The sequence below is a fragment of the Callospermophilus lateralis genome, unplaced genomic scaffold (assembly GCF_048772815.1).
Source record: "Callospermophilus lateralis isolate mCalLat2 unplaced genomic scaffold, mCalLat2.hap1 Scaffold_182, whole genome shotgun sequence".
Lineage (NCBI taxonomy): Eukaryota > Metazoa > Chordata > Mammalia > Rodentia > Sciuridae > Callospermophilus > Callospermophilus lateralis.
In genome coordinates this window covers 512,508-520,628 of record NW_027512854.1, presented here as the reverse complement: position 1 = coordinate 520,628, position 8,121 = coordinate 512,508, and positions in this window count along the sequence as shown.

The following is an 8,121-nucleotide window of genomic DNA, read 5'->3' as shown; positions in this document are numbered from 1 at the left end:
GAGGCTACGAGGGGAAGCAAGATCTGGATCACCCTTAAGAGTAGCATACAAAGGCTGGAGCACAATATTAGGAATATGTAAATATCCTCTTATCCAATTAATATCTCCCAGCAGTTTTTGAAAATCATTTAAAGTTCGGAGATCTTGAGTCCTGATGGTAATTTTTTGTGGTTTTAATTTGTCATACCCAATTGTCGCTCCCAAGAACCTGATAGAATCTCCCGTTTGAACCTTTTCAGGTGCGATGTGCAGTCCATGTTGAGCCAACAGCATCACGAGTTCTTTATAAGCCTCATAAACTGTCTGTTCTAATTTTGCGGCCAATAACACATCATCCATATAGTGAATGATCTTGGTGGAGGAATACTTATGTCTGAGAGGTGCGAGTGCCTTTCCCACATACATCTGGCACATCGTGGGACTGTTAGCCATCCCCTGTGGCAACACCACCCACTCAAACCTTTGATCTGGTTCCTCATGATTACACGAGGGAAGGGTGAAAGCAAAGCGTTGGGAATCTTTAGGATGCAAAGGAATGGAAAAGAAACAGTCTTTAATGTCAATAACAATTATATGCCAGCCTTGAGGAACAGAGGAGAGCAGAGGCAGCCCTCTTTGAATGGGCCCCATAAGCTGCATCTGAGCATTAACTGCTCGTAGATCATGCAGTAGGCGCCACTTCCCTGATTTTTTCTTAATGACAAATATGGGAGTATTCCATGGAGAAGTAGAAGGTTGGATGTGACCCAAATCAAGTTGTTCTTTGACTAGATCATGGGCTGCTGCCAGTTTAACCGAGGGAAGAGGCCACTGAGGCACCCAAACAGGCTCTTCGGTGAGCCATGTTATGGGTATTTGAGCCCCAGTGGCCCCTAGGAAAAACCCAGACCAAACCTGTTAAGCTTTTGATGACCTTGCACAGGATGCTTACGTCCCTGTAGGTGCCTTCCTAGTCCTAGACCTGGCTTATACCCCATATCTTGCATGATATGTTGAGACACTGGGGAATAGTCATTACTAAGAGTGAACCCCATGTCTTTCATCAGATCACGGCCCCATAAAGAAATAGGTAAATCAAGTACATAAGGCTGAAAGGTACCATCGTGTCCTTCCGAGTCCTTCCAAGATAGATGTCTACAGCTGATTTGAGGGGCTTGGGCATATCCAAGTCCTCTTAAGGATTGATCAGAAGCCTGCACTGGCCATCCCCTAGACCAGTCCTTAAGGGCTATGATACTACGATCTGCTCCTGTGTCCAGCAATCCCACAATAGATTTACCTTCTATGCTTAATTCCAAAGTGGGGCGATTGCTCATATCCAGTGATAAATAGGCACAATTTCCTCCGGTGGTACCAATCTGATTTCCTGTCCGTGACCTTGAGTCAGCAGGGAAGTGATTATGCAAACTAGGCAAAATTAGCAATTGAGCAATCCGATCCCCTGGGGAGATAGACACAATGCCCCTTGGAGCTTCTACCATAACCTTTACTGCCCCTACAGTATCAGGGTTTACAACTCCGGGGAAAACATGAAGACCTTGTAGGATAGAGGATGCACGTCCAATTAACAAACCTACAGTGCCAGGGGGTAAAGGCCCTTTGAACTCAGTTTCCACCAATTGGACTCCCATCTTAGGTGTTAATACGAGTCTGGAGGTGGAACAGAGGTCCAATCCCGCGGCACCTGTAGTGGCTCTCCGCATCTCGTGGGATGGCGCAGAGAAGGCCATGTCTCGGGTTCGGGTGTGACATTCTCCATTGCCCCATATATTCGTGGGCCCTGGGGTCGGGGGCCCCTTTGGCCGTTTTTTGGCCCAGCTGAAATAGGCTGTCCATGGATGTCCCTCACTGATCTACACTCCCTTGCCCAATGCTTCCCCTTTTTGCATTTTGGACACAGCCCCGGTTGACGAGGGCCATTAGAAGGGCCACCGCGAGGAGGTCCAGTAAAATTGCCTTTTTTGGGACAGTCACGTTTGAAATGGCCGGATTGACCACAATGGAAGCATGTTCCGGCACCAGGACCGCCCCCTTTTGCAATCCGAAGGACAGCAGCTGCAAGACCTGCATTAGTTAAAGGTCCTCCAAGCTCTCTACACACTTTCATCCAAGCTTCTATGCCCTTGTTTTTATAAGGAGCGATTGCTGCTTTACATTCTTTGGTGCATTGCTCAAAAACAAGTTGTTTAATCAAGGGCATTGCTCTATCAGGGTCACCAAAGATTTTTCCTGCGGCATCCACCATCCTAGCAACAAAGTCCGAAAAAGGTTCTGTGGGGCCTTGCATGATTTTTGTTAAATTGCCAGACACTTCTCCTCTATTTGGGAGTGATTTCCATGCACGGATACAAATGTTATTGATCTGTTCATATACCTCAGGGGGGTATCCTGTCTGTTGATTAGCAAATCTGCCTTGTCCCAAAAGCATTTCCTTGTCCCAATGGGGGTGTCCCGCCGCATAGTTTTGGGCAGCCTGCTCTACAGCACCCTCTAGCATAAAGGCTCTCCAGTCCAAATATTTGCCTGGAGAAACACAAGCCCGAACAAGGCTAGCCCAATCAGAGGGAGTCATACAGTATCTAGACAGACTCTCCACCTGAGTTAATGTGAAGGCGGCATCCACCCCATAAGTGCGCACAGACTCTGCCAGGGTCTTCACAATTTTGAAATCTAAGGGCTCATGGAATCTTCCCCTATTGTCATCCTGGAAAACTGGATAAGCAAGACCCATCTCAGCATTAACAGCCCTCCATGTTTGGGCATGGAAAGCTCTCCTCGAAACACCCTCACCGTATGGTGGCGGGTCCGGAGGATCATTTTTCTTGAGCTCCTGTTTATTTTTGTTTCCTTCTCCCATACTTAAACTCCCTAGCTGCCGAGACAGTCTCCCGAGCTCCTCCTGTTCATCCTCCTCCTCTTCTGACCCACTTTTGCATGGGAGTGTGCGCAGTGTACTGAGATCTGCATACAAGCGTTTCCTCCCCCGTTTCTCGCTCTGCACATTCCCCTCCTCCTGAAATATTTCACTCCGTGCCAGAGACAATCGCCCCCTCCCCTGTTTCTCGCTTCGCACACTGCCATCCTCCTGAAATACGTCACTGCCTGCTGGAGATAATTGTTTCCTCCCCTGTTTCTCGCTCCGCACACTCCCACCCTCCTGAAATACCTCACTGCCTGCCATTTCTGATCTTTCTTCATGTAATTGCTCTAAAACTTCTTGTCCTTTAGTAAGTGCTTCCTGACATCTGCTATCTGTGAGGCAACTACGAATCATCTTCCAAAGGGGTATCACCCCACCCTCTAATATGCCCTGCTCAGAAGCAAAGTCAAGGTCTGTGCCTAACTTATCCCAGCTAGGCAGAGTAAAGCTGCCCCAGAACGGAAACCACGATGCAGCAATATCTGTCTTCTGTAAAAATCTCTGTAAAGTACTACGTTTCACTTTTAGGCCCTTGGAACGTAACAGGTTATCTAGGGCCAGGAGAAGCGGACTTGAAGATACGGCACCCATGACACGACAAAAGACACACAACAAACAAGAGTGAAAGTAAGAGCAAAAGTACACAGTGCAGCTGCAATAAGATTTAATGCTCTCTCTGGCTTTACAGAGGAGCTGCCGCCTTGACAGCGGGTCCTAAATTACCTAGGACTAATCTCCGCTTTAACCGGGGTCCCAATTAACCTGGGACTAATCTCTGCTTTAATCGCAGGTCCCAATTAACCTGGGACTGATCTCCGCTTTACCTGCGGGTCCCACCTTACCTGGGACTAATTGGTGCACCACCCCTGACTGCTGAAAGTTCTGGTTCCCGGGTCTCGGCACCACTTGTCGCGACCCCTTGCCCGCAAGGAAGACGCAACTCAGGAATCTTCTTTCAGCAGTTTATTCAGGCCTTCATTTAAGTATCTTATAGTGACTCCCTTTCTTTCTTCTTCTTTTCTCTCGAGGGCCCAAGCACAGCCTAATAAAGCCTCCCACGTACCAATCTTAAACCGCCGCGTGGGTCTTTCTTATAGGGTGGCAAGAGATAGCGTGCCAACTCTCCACAAAGGAATTTGATTTATCACAGGCCACAGTGGAAGCCGGCGCCATCTTCTAATGGCGGCCACAATTTACAACAATGGCTTACTACACTCTTACTTTTGATTTAAACATCAAGAATGATCTGAAGATTCAGGCAAACAATTATTGAAGAGAGGAGGGAAAGAAGGAGGAGGAGGAGGAGGAGAAGGGTAGAAATCCTTGAGGAGGAAGAGAAGAGGGGGAGAAAGAAGACAGTAATTGAAAGAAAACAAAAAAGAGTAACTCATCAATTAAAAAGGAAGTCATTTAGTGATAACAGTTTTTTTTTTTTGTAAATGTAAGCATAAACATGAAAATAAAAGGGAACACCAGGTAAAAGGAGTTCAGCCAGAGATTCTTACAAATTATATGAGATTCATATTTATTTGACACATTATAGCCCCAAACATAATCAATACATACTTAAACACTTAATGAAAAATGAATTTATATCACATAGAGAAATTTATTTTTGTTTATGTTCTCAATCTTTTCAAATTTCTCAGCTTTAAAATTACTGAAAGTTCAAAAAATATCTCAAATGTATCCAAGTTGTTAAAGAAAAAATGCACACAGGACATTAAGTTGTTGCTCAAATGTTACTGAACATAAAATATATGATAAAGTGGCATCTTGCTTTGTCTCTATTACATCTTCAGCACTAAAATTAATTTATGATCAGTCATCAATTCATTTACATGTCGTTTTATGCTAAATCCTTCCTTGCTGATAAATGCTTATCCTTAGATCCATTAAGCTAGAGTAAAGTCTGTGATTTCTAATATGACCCTGCTAATTGTTGCATTACCATTTTTATGAGATACAAAAACTAATGTTCCCCCATTTTTCGAGCCAATATTTAATCCTGAAATTTTTTCTATGAAGTTCTCATTGCCTAACTACCTGCTAAGTAAAATCTTCAACTCTAAATGTCTTTGATCAAATCAATCCAAATATTGACTTCTGTTTAGAGGCAGAGAAATATTTCAAGTCTCTGGAAATTCTTTTTACACTCAAATGTCTGAATATACAATAGTCCCATCTATATTCCAGAGAGAGAAAGGGGTGGGGGAAGGTGGGAGGGAGTGGGAGAGAGGGAGGGAGGAAGGGAGAGAAATGTGTCATATAGGAAAAGCAAAATAAGCAATTAAAAAATCTCTTCCCTTGGTTCATATAATACTTGTTAACTCATCTCAAAATATTGTGCATAAAATATGCACTTTTCTTATCCATTAAATTCCAAAGTATATATCTAATTTCTTTTTAAAGACATCAGAAAATGATTTCCTTAATTTTAGCATTATTCCTGGAATTTGCCTTAATACTCAATTATTATGCTTTTGTAGCAGAAGCAAAGTGTGGCAAGTGTGTGGAGTGTGTGTGAGTCTGAGTAGGGAGTGAGTGTATTTGTGTGTGAGGGAGAGAAATTGTTAGGCCATTAGGCTTCACCATCTGTCAGATCAAACTTTCCCGAGTTCAAGGACCCAAAAGCTGTGTGCTCAGGTCAGATGGTGAGGATGTCTGGTTTTATTACTTTCATACTCATCTGGTATGGGAGTTCCAGTAAAAACCTCCAAAGATATAAAGTGGAAAATACAGGGCCACAATTTTCTTTCAGCTGTAGTGTTCATGTGGGATCCAACAGGCAAGGGAAATTTTATTCGTTTCACTTTACAACACTCAATCTGGGTCTTTCTGTAATCAGTGAGGCGGTTAGAATCTTGACTACATGTTCAGGACATTGCCTCTCCCGCTCTCCTCTTGCCTTGGTTTCTTTTCATGGTGGTGTCATTAAATTCAGGAAATACTTATCCTTGACTCCCACCACCTTTTGGAAGTTAGTGAAAGAAATCTTGAAATCTTGCCCCTCCCTGGTACTCAGAGAGCAAAGCTGACAAGTTGAACACTGAGGAAGAAACAGTCCATATTTCCCAAGACAATGTTGCATAGACATTGCTTCGTCCCAAATGCAGTGTGATGGTATGAAATTTTAAAAAAATGTACATTATTACAACCAAATAGTATTAAGCACAAATTAAAATAAAAATTATAAAAATAATATTCCTTCCAAAAGAGCTAATGGATTTGAATTTTATTAGAAAAAGGTAACTCCACACAGAGCTCAATATGAGAAGAATAAATAATAAAAGTCATATCAAAATTCAAAATTTTTATCAAAATTAAGCACATTGTGGGAAAGGATTAATGTTTCCAGGGATAAAATGCATATTTTATTTTTATAAATACATACTTATTCCTCTCTCTCCACACACACACACACACACACACACACACACACACACACAGAAGTAAAAAAAAAAACAGAACATTATTTTCCTCTTCAATATGCTAATTCTGAGGATTAGAATGAACTGGGCATTTCCAGGGCAGAGATCATAGTAATTTATCTTTAGAGTAAAACTGATTGATTTTGTTCATTCTTCTGCCACTTATCTGGTAGATAACCTTCAAAAAGGATGTAAATCCTTCTGTGACTCAATTTCTTTAGCTATAAAATGAGAACAACAACAATAATAATGAGGTTATGAGGATTAAATGAGTTAGTAGATGGTAAAACTTTACATCAGGGCAGGGAGTTCTTTCTACAAATGTAAGAAAACAAATAATTTAGGCTTCTCCATTCTTTAGTTCTGTCATGCATTCTTTAGTTCTGATTTCATACTTACATCTTGTTTCTTTACAAACTCTAACATTTAAATCCATTCTTAGCTCAGCCAGCCATAGGAAAAAACAAGCCACTGCTTAGAAGGGTATCATCATGCATTGACTAGGAGCTAGGTTTTCTACTTTATTATTATTATTGCTGTTTGGTTGTTGCTATTATTGAATCTAAATGTCTATTCAAGTGATTAGAAGTCATGGGCTTAAAATAAATGTTTGTTTAGGCAATTAATACATGAAACAGGAGACTTGCAAATACATATTACCATTACTAAGGTCATGGGATGTGGAACTATTGATATTTTCTTTTCTTTTGTTCTGTTTCATTCTTGATGATCATTTCAAGATTTTAGTAGCCATTCACAAACTACATACTTGCTATGAAAATATTTGGAGTTAATGTGTATATATATATATATATATTTTACAGAATAAAGCTCTGTAGACTGTTAGTGGCTGGTATTCCCTATGCTGGCAGTTGGGAGTACAATTCAGCCAAGTAAAATGTGAAATTTTACATAAAGGCTTTCAGCCCACCCAGTGTTACTGTAGTATCATTCTGGATGGCTTTAGAGTCTCCAGGAATGGAAATTGTTAGTTCTATTTAATAAAAATGGTCATTTGCTTCATGAAAATGACAATATAAGGGAATTTCAGTTGAAAGTAAAGATTAATTTACACCACAGGTGAGTTTAGAACTCTAAGAAACTGACGGTAAGTTCAGAGTCCTCTAGTCTCCAAAGCTCATTGAAGGAGTATGTGTATTATGGCCTATCTCTATTAGCACTATTAAAGTAGCCTTATAGCTGAACAAAACCTAAGAACATCATTAGAACAATATTCATTAACACGTTGGTTTTGATAACATTTGATCCATATAAACATCCACCTTAGCATATGTACAGGCATGTGTACACACACAATTGCATGTACATCCTAGTTGCTCTCCCTCACACACAAATACATTCACTCACTACATAGACTCACACATATTCCACACACATTGTGCCTTGTCTTTCATACACACATGTATACCATACACTTTACACACATGTGCACAAACTGTATAGAATTGAAAACTGTGTAATACATGCACATACCCTGTATAGATGTGCACACCCCATTCACACTCACACTGTATATGCACTTTCAATCTTCCTTGTTCTCACACACATTTATACTCATGCACTCTACACCCTACATATGTACACACACTAATACTCACATCCCCTATGGTCACACTAATACCTACATATACTCATCCACACTTCCTACACACATACACATAGACACACAACACACCCTGGAAGGCGAATCAAATCTTTGATCAAACTTTCTCCTCAAAGTCATTGGTGCATGGAAAGACAAAAAAAAAT